Consider the following 12,816-nt stretch of genomic DNA (forward strand, 5'->3'; position numbering starts at 1 on the left):
AAAGAGGCTGTGCGGATGCTGATATTACTTAAAGGGTCACAAAACACCAAAACACATTTTTTGAGCTGTTGACAGTCGTATATGTGTCCCACACTGCTAAAAACACTATTAGGACACCTATATTTCACTAAAAAGTGTAAATTGGTTGTTTTTGCGTTATTTCAAGCAAATTCGTACTTCCGGTTTGAAACTAATTTTTGAAGCTGCGTCACGGTCATGACATAATAGCATGTATTCCAGCGTGCAGACTGGACGTCTGTGCCAGAGTGAGTCTTATTACGTCTTACAGTGGTTTGCATTAATGCATGAGTAAGGCTTGGTTCAAACCAATCAGCGCGCTCTATTGTGCAACTTCATTAATATTCATTGCTGTCAGAGTGTAGACGGCAGAGATGCCACGTTGTATTGGCAAAACAAGCGTGAAGTGTTGTTTTTATTGTTTGCTGCCGTTAAGTTTTGTTTTCATTTTCTCTCTGTGAGAGCGCAGACTCACGTGTGGATTAACAGTGTACGCGACGCACGACAACAATAACTTACGTGTCTAAGGAGGATTATTGTTTACCTGAGAGCTGTTCTCATCTGCAAACGCTGAGATCTGGATTCATTGTAGTCTCCTCTAAATAAAGACGGAGCTCTAGTTGCTGTGGATTGTCCTGTCTCTACAGATTTGGTAAGTGAGCGACCAGTGCTCTTTGTTTATTCAGTTCGTATTTTATTCGTATCAAACAAACTATTGCACCGAGTGCAATAGTTAGCACTAACAGTTACAACCAAACTATAACCTTGTGTTGGATTTTGTGACCGGAATAACACACGCAGCTTTTTGACGCTAGCTGCCGTGTGCATCTAAGTTTCCGGGAAATGCTGAGTTTTTTTTTTTCTCTCATTCGCCGTGCGGTATCAAACATTGCATGAAAAATACACGCTTAGAGCAGATCCTCGAATCAAATATCACGTTTGTCGGGAGGGACATGAATGAATTCCCTGAATGAAAGAGCCAAACTGCAGTTAAAGTCCACCATTTAATAATTTGGCAAATAATTTGACTACAGATGTCCATGTAAACACAGTCACATTGTCCGCTGTGGTTGTGTGTTTTGACTCTGAAATTCAGCGCACCCAAATAGACACTCCCACACCAAGCCTCTTTTCTTCCTCCGACACTCCCCCCTAAACAGAGCTGGACACGCCCACTTTTCTGACTTTTTCCAAAGTAGAGGTGTGAAAACACCCTGCTGAAACTAGGGGGTTTCATGGCCCTTTAAATATATCACGGCTATCAGCCAATCAGATTCATGATCCAGACAGAACTGTTGTATAAAATACCATAATATGTTTGCAGATAATTAAGAAACATGTTGAGAGAACATTCTTGTTTATCTGAAAAACACACTGAAGTCAGATATTCTGCTTTGAAAATGTGAGTTGCGTGCTGGAACACGTGTCTTTGTTTTGGTCTCTTTACCCGCCCGATGCCAGTTTAGCTAATTATATTTCAGCACCCAGGGTGGCCTTGGTGGAAAACAGCGTATTTCATTCATTCAGTCAGAAAGGCTCTCAAAGTGTGCATCAGCTACCGATATATGACCTCCAGTGGACAGTAGCAGACTCCAAAATGAGACACAGATTCAGAGTTCCACAAGAGGTGGCTATTAATTAGCAAATAATATAAATATTACAAGTGATAAATTAGGTGAGCAGGTTACATTGTAACCCAGTGTCCTAACAACACGATACATGAAGAAGTTTACAGTGTGTTTGCAGCAGACAGGCAGACAGAGAGAAGCTGCAAGAGAGGAAGAGGATCAGCATTCAGCAGTACATGTACGACAAATAATTTGTACAAAATAATTAGTGTCTTTGTATAGTTTTACAGCCAACTATGTGCTAGTTTAAAGTGGCGAGCTTGTACACTGAAACTAATAACCACAAACACTGAATTAATTTTGACTGAGGTACCAGACACGGCACACCAGACATGCATTTTGGCATGTTATTTAAAATAAAACTATTCAGATGGAGCTCTTTGGCGCAGCAGAAACATGAAGTGTCCCAAATCGTGGCTGGGCACCTCGGACAGCCACAGACTTAAAGCGCCGTTGTGTGTACCCTGATAGAAAACCTATGTTAAGAAATCTAAAATGCATGGCGCTGCGTGGCACGACAGTGCTTCTGGTGTGTGACCTGCAGGCAAGTTCGTTATTTAATTTCTAATGGAGAGAAGCGCACATGAGGCAACACCCAGGCAACAGCTGCACCTAGTTAAGATCACAGGGAGCTTCAGTGAAAGCGAGAAACGTGAACGGCTGAAGTTTAGGGTAGACGCAATGAAAAGTACACATGTTTGCAAACCCACCTAAAGTTACAAACAATAATTTGAGCAATAATGTAGAGAATATTTATCTTGTGTTGAGCCCAATGAGCCTTACATCTAACAATAGAGTAAGGGTGTTCCTTTGGTGACATCGCTTTGACTAATGTTGAAAATGGCGGACATGAAACAACAAACTGAGGATATGGTGATGCCAGCCTGTCAATCAATATTGGTGGGCAGGGGGACCACACTCCTACATCAAGTTGCAGTCGATCTAAAAAACGCTCCAATTGGTCCACCGTTTTGATGTTGTTAAATTAAAAATAAAAATAAAAAAGGACTGGGTGTGTTAATATCACCCAATATGACGGTCTATGCAATATATCTACACACATGTCTGTCCAAACAAAGTAGACTTTTCACGATAGGTGCCCTTTAAATATTTTTGTTTTTTCCCTGGTAATGTTGGCAAATTAAAATTAAGTGGTTAAATAAATGCAAAAATCCTAATATTCCTAAATGTATTGTTAAAAAATATTCAATAATTATTGATATAGGATGATTGTTTTTGCAATAATCGCCCAGCCCTACTATAACAAGGATATTGAATACACTGTGTTTAGGGCTCTGTGTAGTAAACGCTGGAGATTCACAGCTGATTACAGAGACACATACAATGCATCGTTCAGCCTTAGAACAAGCGCACGTGGAAATCTAAACATTAGCTTTAAATGACAAAATAGCCTTCTCTAACCATAACCGGCACGGTAATCTGACCACAGCAATCACTAGCTATAGAGATGCACACACACACACTGCTGTGAGGATCAGATGTCTGCTCGGAGAGCAATGCAGCGGCTCTTTACATGCCGGATTTGATTCTATAGTATCCAGTTCGCGTCTACAGTTACAAGTGTTTTGAAGCCACAAAAGAAACACTTTGTCATCTCACAGATTTTAAAGGTCTTTAGGCCACATCCACGGCACTTAAGGATATTACACTAGCATTGTGTGAACATCTTGAGCTTGAATTTGAAGGGAAAAAAGCAGCGAACAATAGAGAGGTTTCTGTAGAGACGTATGAATCTTGCATTTTGAAATATTGGTGTTTATTACTCATATTCTTGGCTTGCTCTGGATTTAAAGCATCTGCTAAATGCATCAATGAAATGTACATGGAAAGCCAGAATATGGACTCTCTTGTTTATTTTCTCGTTTATTTAATTGTATTACTGATAATTACCTGAACACACACTAAGCAGAATGTAATCAGCATGTGTGATTAGGACTAAATCATTCATGTGGGTAAATCAAGACCTTCTAAATAGGGTTTGTTTCAATCCCAGATTTTATAAGCGGTGACCGCAACGGTTCATCAAGCAGAAGTAGACAAATACCTTTGTCAAATACAACCCAAAAATGACCATTTTCATTGTCTTCATGTGCCAAATAATATGTAAAAGCAATAAAATGGCTAAATATAAAAGCTCACAATCTAAAAATCTGATAACCTTTATTGTCCTAACATAACTCATAACATAATTGATTTGAATCCAATTGATTTAACATATTTAAGTGGATTGAACATAAAACAATTAAACTCTCCCCCCCAAAAAAAACTTAAAAATTGTGTCATTTAACTAATTTTTAAAATGTTGTTTGAACAAGCAGCAGAAAAAAAATCTGATTGTACCTGCAGGGAGACAATGACCTGCATTAAGAATGCATGATTTAACTAAAACATCTAAACCTATCCGCCTATCAAATATAAAGTTATATAAAATCAAAGCTCAAGAACATTAAGCAACAACACGATTAATAAATAATTAAAAATGCAAATAATATCAAGTTACAAAATATTCAGTATTTTCAGTGAGCTAGACGCACTGATCTAATATAATGACACACATGTTATTTCTTATGCTCACTTAGGATGTTTACACTCGCTGGCCACTTTATTAGGTACACCTTATTAGCACTAGGTTATACCTCCTTTGTCCTTCGGAACTGCCTAAATAATTTGTGGGATAGATTCAACAAGGTACTGGAAATATTCCTCAGAGATTTAGCTCCATATTGACATGATAGCATTATGCAGTTGCTGCAGATTTGTCAGCTGCACATCCATGATGTGAATCTCCCGTTCCACCGCATCCCAAACGTGCTCTATTGGATTGAGATCTGGTGACTGTGGAGGCCATTTGAGTACAGTGAACTCATTGTCATGTTCAAGAAAGCAGTCTGAGATGATTCACGCTTTATGACATGGTGCATTATCCTGCTGGAAGTAGCCATCAGAAGATGGGTACACTGTGGTCATAAAGGGATGTTCACATGGTTAACAACAATACTCAGGTAGGCTGTGGGGTTGACACAAAACTTCATTCATTCATTCATTTTCTTGTCGGCTTAGTCCCTTTATTAATCCAGGGTCGCCACAGCGGAATGAACCGCCAACTTATCCAGTAAGTTTTTTTACGCAGCGGATCCCCTTCCAGCCGCAACCCATCTCTGGGAAACATCCACACACACATTCACACACTACGGACAATTTAGCCTACCCAATTCACCTGTACCGCATGTCTTTGGACTGTGGGGGAAACCGGAGCACCCGGAGGAAACCCACGCAAAGGCAGGGAGAACATGCAAACTCCACACAGAAACGCCAGCTGAGCCGAGGCTCGACTCAGCGACCTTTTTGCTGTGAGGCGACAGCACTACCTACTGCGCCACTGCCTCGCCCTGACACAAAACTTAACTGGTACTAATGGGCCTAAAGTGAAATGGAGCAGAAATGGAGTCTCATCAGACCAGGCAACATTTCTCCAATCTTCTATTGTCCATTTTTGGTGAGCCTGTGTGAATTGCAGCCTCAGTTTTCTGTTATTAGCTTTCAGGAGTGGCACCCGGTGTGGTCTTCTGCTGCTGTAGCCCATCTGTCTCAAGGTTGGACATGTTGTGTGTTCAGAGATGCTCTTCGGCAGACCTCGATTGCAGCGAGTGGTTAATTGGTTAATGTTGCCTTTCTATCAGCTGGAACCAGTCTGGCCATTCTCCTCTGACGTCTGGCATCAACAAGGCATTTGCACCCACAGAACTGCCGCTCACTGAATATTTTCTCTTTTTCGGATCATTCTCTGTAAACCCTAAAGATGGTTGTGCATGAAAATCCCAGTAGATCAGCAGTTTCTGAAATAGTCAGAGCAGACCATCTGGCACCAACAACCATGCTACGTTTAAAGTCTTTCTTCCCCATTGTGATGCTCGGTGTGAACTGCAGCAGATCGTCTTGACCCTGTCTACATGACTAAATGCATTGAGTTGCAGCCATATGATTGGCTGATAAGAAATTTGCGTTAATGAGCAGTTGGACAGGTGTACCTAATAAAGTGGCCAGTGAGTGTACCTTAGCATTATTTTGTAGGTATTTGTCCTTTTAAAAAAAAAGAAGCAGGGTCACATGGTGTCTGAGACATGGCTCTCAAATCGCTTGAATTTTCAAATTGGCAATGCTTGAAAGATGTAAATGGCAAACTACATTCAACGCCTTTTCTGTGTCTTAACTATTGGTTAGTTGCATTTGATTACATGTATTCTGCGTCATTTGGCGCCATATGGGAGTCACTAATTTGGCTTTGCATGGCAATTCAACCTCCCTGACAGCAGCATTCTGCCAAAATGAAATCAATAAGTGATTATTAGTGTGCCACAAATGGGCTGAGAGTAGTTCAGTGCCACATTGAAGGAAAACAGATTTCAATGAAACACCAAGTGATGACGGCAACTGTTCATCATAAAATGTGAAAAGTTCTCAAAATTAAACACCCTGGTTAATGATATTAACAATGACTTCATGTGCTCATAAACATTCAAACTCATTAACGTAACATGGGAACTGAGAATTGGGTAAATGCATAAAAAAAAACAAGTGATTTTCTAGTTACGCTATATTAACAAATAAATAGCTTTCAAAATATTTAGAAAAATTTCAAGCTAACAATTCAACATATCAACATATATATGGTCTGAAGCCTCCTTTCCACTGCACACGACAAACGACAAGCGACAGACCGGAAGTCATTCATTTCCAATAGAGAGCAGTCCGGGAGCTGCGTTGAGTTCTGATCATCTCCGTATTCGGAAAATTCGGCTCCGAATTGAGCTGCGGATCCGTTAAAATATTTGAACTCCTGCGACTAGATGGTATGCGACCTGCCGACCGGATATGATGTATTCCAGTGTTGTCCAAGCAAATCCGTGCGCACGAGATAAGAAATAGTTTATTTGGTTATTTTTTGAATTATAAAAAGTCTATATATATATATATATATATATATATATATATATATATATATATATATATATATATATATATATATATATATATATACACACACACACACACACACACACACACACATATATATATATATATATATATATATATATATATATATATATATATATATATATATATATATATATATGTATGTATATATATAAACTTTTCTGTTTATAAATGGAGGTAAGAAAGTAATAAAAATATATATATTTAATGTTCTCTCCACATTCCCTCCAATATTTTAGCGGTCTATGAGTTTCTAGTATTCATTCACCCATTAAACTATGTTAACGCACAGAGAATAAAGGCTCTTGCTTTTGCCCTCCTTTATTTCGGACACCGTGAGAATCAGCTTCTCCCCCATAGTGCACGACAACACTGAAAATACTGTGCGGCTGCCACAACGGGGCGTATTCCGACAGTCGTGTCTAAATGTCGTGTGCAGTGGAAAGGCGGCTTGATGCATTTGATTATTTGCATGCAACAACTGTGTTTAACTGCAATTTGCAAATGTAGTGTAGTATGTCTCAATGTGTAAGTTATTGCAAGTTATTTGTTGTCTTAAATTTTTGTAAATTTTTTGTACGTACAGTGGAAGTCAGAATTTTTAGCCCCCAGAAACATTTTTTCCCAATTTCTGTTTAACGGAGAGCAGATTTTTTTCAGCACATTTCTAAACAAAATAGTTTTAGTAACTCATTTCTAATAACTGATTTATTTTATCTTTGCTATGATGACAGTAAATAAAATTTGACTAGATATTTTTAAGACACTTCTATACAGCTTAAAGTGACATTTAAAGGCTTAACTAGGTTAATTAGGTTAACTAGGCAGGTTAGGGTAATTAGGCAAGTTATTGAAAAACGATGGTTTGTTCTGTAGACTATCGAGAAAAATATAAAGCTTAAAGGGGCTAATGATTTTGGCCTTAAAATGGTGTTTAAAAAATTCATTACTGCATTTATTCTAGTCGAAATAAAACAAATAAGACTTTCTCCAGAAGAAAAAAAATTATTAGACATACTGTGAAAATTTCCTAGCTCTGTTAAACATCATTTGGGAGATATTTAAAAAAAGAAAAAAAACATAAAATCAAAATTATACTCTTGCTGCTGTTAAGAGTAAACATATCAACCAATCAATCAACTTTGAAAACACCCTTTCAGGCGAGAATCATTAAATTAATGGATGCCTCTGCATTGCACTTCAACAATTCAGACAGTATAACCTAAATGCAATCAATTTGCAATTATCAGTGTGCTACAAATAGAGTCAGAGAACTATTTTTGGTTAAACCTTTTATAAGGGAGAGCACATCCATAACGCATGTTTATTTCTCTCACTTAAAGTCTTAAAAAAATATAATATATAACATATATAATAATATAATGTTAACATATACTATCTATGTGAATTTGTACTGCGAACGTCACATCCATAACGCTGAAATTGCTTGCTTTTGGTTATTTAAATGCAACAGTATATCAGAATCTTAACCAACGCCTCTGCGTTGCACTTCAACACTTCTGACAGCAAACGCATGACCCAAATGAACTCAATTAGTGATTATCAGCGTGCCGCAAATGGGCCAAGCACCATTTCTGGAGACGCACGAGGCAGGTTAAAGCTTGCAGGAGAAAAACAGTCATTAAGAATTAACCCCCACATCTGCGCGTGCCGTCAACAACACTGTGTTTTTCTGATTGGAACGGCTGTTGACTCATCCTCTGACGGCATTCGGCAGGCTGCTATAGTTACTGAACTAGACATCACGGCTCCGGTTTCATCGTCTCGTGTGCTCACAAAACTACTTGTAAAGGTGTTTCAGTATATCACTGAATCCTTTGGGGAAATAACAGCCACTCAGTGCTGTACAAAGGGCCGGGGCTTATGTAAAATTAATCAGAAAGACTCCCTCGCCGAGGTTGACACTGTCTATTAAAACGTTCCTTCTCACTGTTAAATATGCATTAGACGTCCAAGAAGTTGTTTTCCACAGGAAAAAAAATGGTGTAACGATGAAGTTTGATACACTCGGAGAGGTTTGAAAGCAAGGATTCAAGCTGTCATTTTGCTGACAAAGACAACAAGAGATGTCTTGCTAAATATTAACAAGGTGCTTATTAATAAACATGATTTCTCCCAGAGAGTAAACGCAGATGCAATTAATGCCAGAGGAAACCAAAACAGACGTATAAATGCACGAACGGTAATTTGAAGACGCTTAAATATTGATGCCATCAGTAGGCGTCGACTGAAGAGTTTCTACTTTTGTATCAAAAGGAGTTTTGTCCTAGTTCGCATCGTAAATCAATTCAAAAGTTTTCCTATAGGCTTTAAAATAGGCAGATCCTGGATGTATGCTTTTAATAAGAGGCTCCTTTTCGGTTCACATCAAGTCATCGATCATTAGCAGTCCTGCATTCGTAAAATAAAAACTCGAGCATCTAAGGCACCTACTTATTCTGTTTGGACTTCAAGAACGTGAGATTCATGCGCACAGGAATCTCTCTATTGTTTCTGAGGCTTTTCCCAGAAGTATTGCGAGATGCGATGGGCGAGACTGCAGTCGGCTTACTGGCACTGTTGTGTAGGGAGTTCATTATGAAGTAAATAAAGGCTTCCAGAGCATACTGCGCTTTAATTTACTGCCGTCAGCCGCTACGAGAGACAATAAGAATGTTCAAAATATGCAGCATCAGACCTCCGAGTCAAATGCAATCAGGGTTGTTTGTGGATTATTAGTAAACGTCAAAACTTCTGAATAAATTTGGTGGCTCCGTTCCAAGACTGTAGTAAAAGGACTAGGCAGGCAGCATTTTAGGATATCCCAAGTGGGCAGCAGGATTTTCTTTTGACACATTTAAAAAGCGGCACTGTATTTGTCCAGTATTTTGACACCCCCAAAAATTAAACTACTTTAAACTACTTTTTTTTTGGTGAGAAAGATATTTATAACTGATTTATTTTAACTTTGCCATGATGACGGTACATAATATTTGACTAGATGTTTTTAAAAATACTAGTATTTAGCTTAAAGTGAAAAATTAAAGGCTTACCTAGGTTAATTAGGCAGGTTAGGGTAATTAGGCAAATTATTGTATAATGATGGTTTGTTCTATAGACCAATGGTTCTCAAAGTGGGGGTCGGGACCCCCCGAGAGGTCGCGGGACAATGAAGGGGGGTCGCCTGGTGGTTTCCAAAAAGTCTATTTATTTTTATTAAACCATAAGAAATACCATATTTTATCCATAACTTACTGAAGAGAAAAAAATATTAGTTTATACCATATATAGTTACTATAGTAGCTTATAGTTACTACTTCTATTGGATTGCAACCCCTGGGGTAATTACATTGTATTAAAGACACAGCAATAGCGTCAGATGCAGCAGATTTCATAACACCTGGTTAAACTTTGTGGCCCATTTACAGCTCTCATACATTAAAAAAATTATAAGAAGAATAGACTTGGGTCCATTGGTGTGTGTGTGCCATTGCATGCAAGGTTTCTGTATTTATAACCACCTCAAAGGATATTGGGGGTCACGAGTCACTGCATTGTCATGTTGGGGGTCGCGGCCTGAAAAGTTTGGGAATGCCTGCTGTAGACTATCGAAAACAAACATTGCTTAAGGGGACTAATAATATTGACAGTAAAATGGTTTTAAAAATATTTAAAATAAAACAAATAAGACTTTCTGCAGAAGAAAAAATATTATAGTTCAAAAAGGTAATGATTCGCACTGATCAAGTAATGCTTCGTACTGTTTTATTTTTACATTCTTCGGGTGATTCAAAATCACAAACGTTTCGACACAATGCCTTTCTCACACATACAATCCTCTCACTCCATCCTTTTATACCATAGTCAATTACACTGCGTCATTAGTTAGACGGGCACTCGATGATCAAAAAACAATTTCATTTTCATTCATTCATTCATTCATTTTCTTGTCGGCTTAGTCACTTTATTAATCCGGGGTCGCCACAGCAGAATGAACCGCCAACTTATCCAGCAAGTTTTTACGCAGCGGATGCCCTTCCAGCCGCAACCCATCTCTGGGAAACATCCACACACACATTTACACACACTCTCATACACTATGGACAATTTAGCCTACAAAATTCACCTGTACCACATGTCTTTGGACTGTGGGGGAAACCGAAGCACCCGGAGGAAACCCACGCAAAGGCAGGGAGTACATGCAAACTCCACAGAGAAACACAAACTGAGCCGAGGTTCGAACCAGCCTTCCAATTTCATTTTCATTTCATTATTACATGATTAACCACATAAAAACTATTTACATTCATATTTAAAACACTATTTCACAGAAAGATAGCATATCAGTTATCATCAAAAAATATGATAGGAAATACTGTGAAAAATTAATTGATCTGTTAAACATTTAGAAATTAAAAAAAAAAATGAATAATTTTGCTAATAATTTTGACCTTAACTGTATATTTTGTCTCAGCAAATCAACATTTATTTGATCATAAATACCATATAAAAAGTACAATTTTGAAACTTAATGAAAAGAGCAAATAATGGATTATGTATAGAAAAATGCTATTTATTCTCGTGTTCAAAAGCTTTTGTTCCTGCATCATTACTTCAGTCTTTAATATCACTTGATCCTTCAGAAAACACTTAAATATCCTGGTCTGCTGTTCAGGAAATATTGCAGATTATTGTTAAAACAGCTCCGTTAAATATTTGAGTGAACAACAGTTTGTATTTATGGGTTTCTGAAAAAAAATAACCTCAATGCTTTGAAATCACTTGAAGGACAGTAAATAGTAAGTAAGTAAGTATATATTCATTTTTGTGTGGACGATCCTTTTAAAAGCGTCTTTCAGAGAGCAATTCTGCTGAAGAAAAAAATGACTATTAAAAAAAATTTACTTTGAAAGTCAATGGTTACAGGTTTCTACCATTCTTTAAACTATCTTCTTTTGCATTCAACGCAAAAAAGAAACTCATTATGCTTTAAAATCACTTGAGAGACAGTAAATAGTGAGTAAATATTACATTTTTGGGTGAACTTTCCCTTTAAAAGTGTCTTCAGATATGAACTCTGCTGAACAATAAAAAATTACTATGAAAAAAAGACTATGAAAGTCAATGGTTACAGGTTTTCAGCATTCTTCAAACTATCTTCTTGTTGCATTCAACAGAATAAAACAACTCATAATGCTTAAGAATCACTCGAGAGACAGTAAATAGTGAGTAAATATACTTTGTTGTGTGAACTATCCCTTTAAAAGTGTCTTTAAGAGAGCGAGCCTCGGTGCAGAAACACTAGAGTTAAACTGCGGTAAACAAATACTCGATAGTGATGAGAGGTTCTTTTCAGTCCCCAAATTACAGTCTGGTTAACCAGAGAGTCTGTGTGCCAGCTCATTACTGCTGTTTGCTTCCAATGCGACTCGTCTCCGGCCAAGTTTACGAAAACATTCGAGGGGCCTTAAAAGCAAAGAGACTTTTATGCAGAATGTAGCCCCGGAGACAGAAGCCCGAATTAGACAGATGCCCTACAGGTTGCTAGTCAACGGGGGTCATGGTTTCACTCAGGTCCTGTAGCGGATCGCTGTAAATGTGGTTTAGATGGCTGAAAGCGATGCCACGTGAGGACAGCGGGTCGCTTCCCGACAGCTCTGAATCTCAATGGCGTATTTAATTACAGTAAGTGGCTGACGCTCACCTAATTGTTGGGAGTAAATTAAAGTGCTACATTCACTCGGCCTCATTACGCTGCCGCAAAGACACACACAAATGACTTTTCCATCAGCGACGCTGTTTTCTGAATGTAAAATATGATTGTGTTTTCCTCCCCGAGATATTATATGACCCTTTGGATGAAGATTTATTTCACAATAGCGATTACGCATGGGACAGAGCACTGTGGGAAAACATAATCATCAACTGAAAACATGGAAGCAAAGAAATCAGATTTTACTGTGGTGAATCTGGTAATACTGGGGTATGTTGGAGTATATCAGAGCATACAGCAGATGCTTTAAATAACATTGTACTTGTGTGTGTGTGTGTGTGTGTGTGTGTGTGTGTGTGTGTGTGTGTGTGTGTGTGTGTGTGTGTGTGTGTATGTGCTTCTGTGCGTGCGTGTCTATGTATGTGTACGTCTGTGTGTGCA

General features: G+C 38.2%; 3 protein-coding genes and 1 long non-coding RNA gene across 9 annotated transcripts in view; 2 read left to right on the forward strand and 2 right to left on the reverse strand.

Annotated features, from left to right (window-relative positions):
- Nucleotides 1–12,816, forward strand: part of cdc5l (CDC5 cell division cycle 5-like (S. pombe)) — a 452,249-nt gene that overhangs the window by 318,981 nt on the left and 120,452 nt on the right. The gene's annotated exons all lie outside the window — the stretch shown is intronic.
- LOC141378508 (uncharacterized) overlaps nt 1–12,816 on the reverse strand; it is an 842,893-nt gene that overhangs the window by 239,164 nt on the left and 590,913 nt on the right. The window lies entirely within an intron of this gene.
- Nucleotides 1–12,816, reverse strand: part of supt3h (SPT3 homolog, SAGA and STAGA complex component) — a 267,732-nt gene that overhangs the window by 215,406 nt on the left and 39,510 nt on the right. The gene's annotated exons all lie outside the window — the stretch shown is intronic.
- The window catches only part of runx2a (RUNX family transcription factor 2a), a 169,301-nt gene that overhangs the window by 23,413 nt on the left and 133,072 nt on the right, over nt 1–12,816 (forward strand).

This window comes from Danio rerio, chromosome 17 (assembly GCF_052040795.2).
Source record: "Danio rerio strain M-AB ecotype USA chromosome 17, GRCz13ab, whole genome shotgun sequence".
Classification (NCBI taxonomy): Eukaryota; Metazoa; Chordata; class Actinopteri; order Cypriniformes; family Danionidae; genus Danio; species Danio rerio.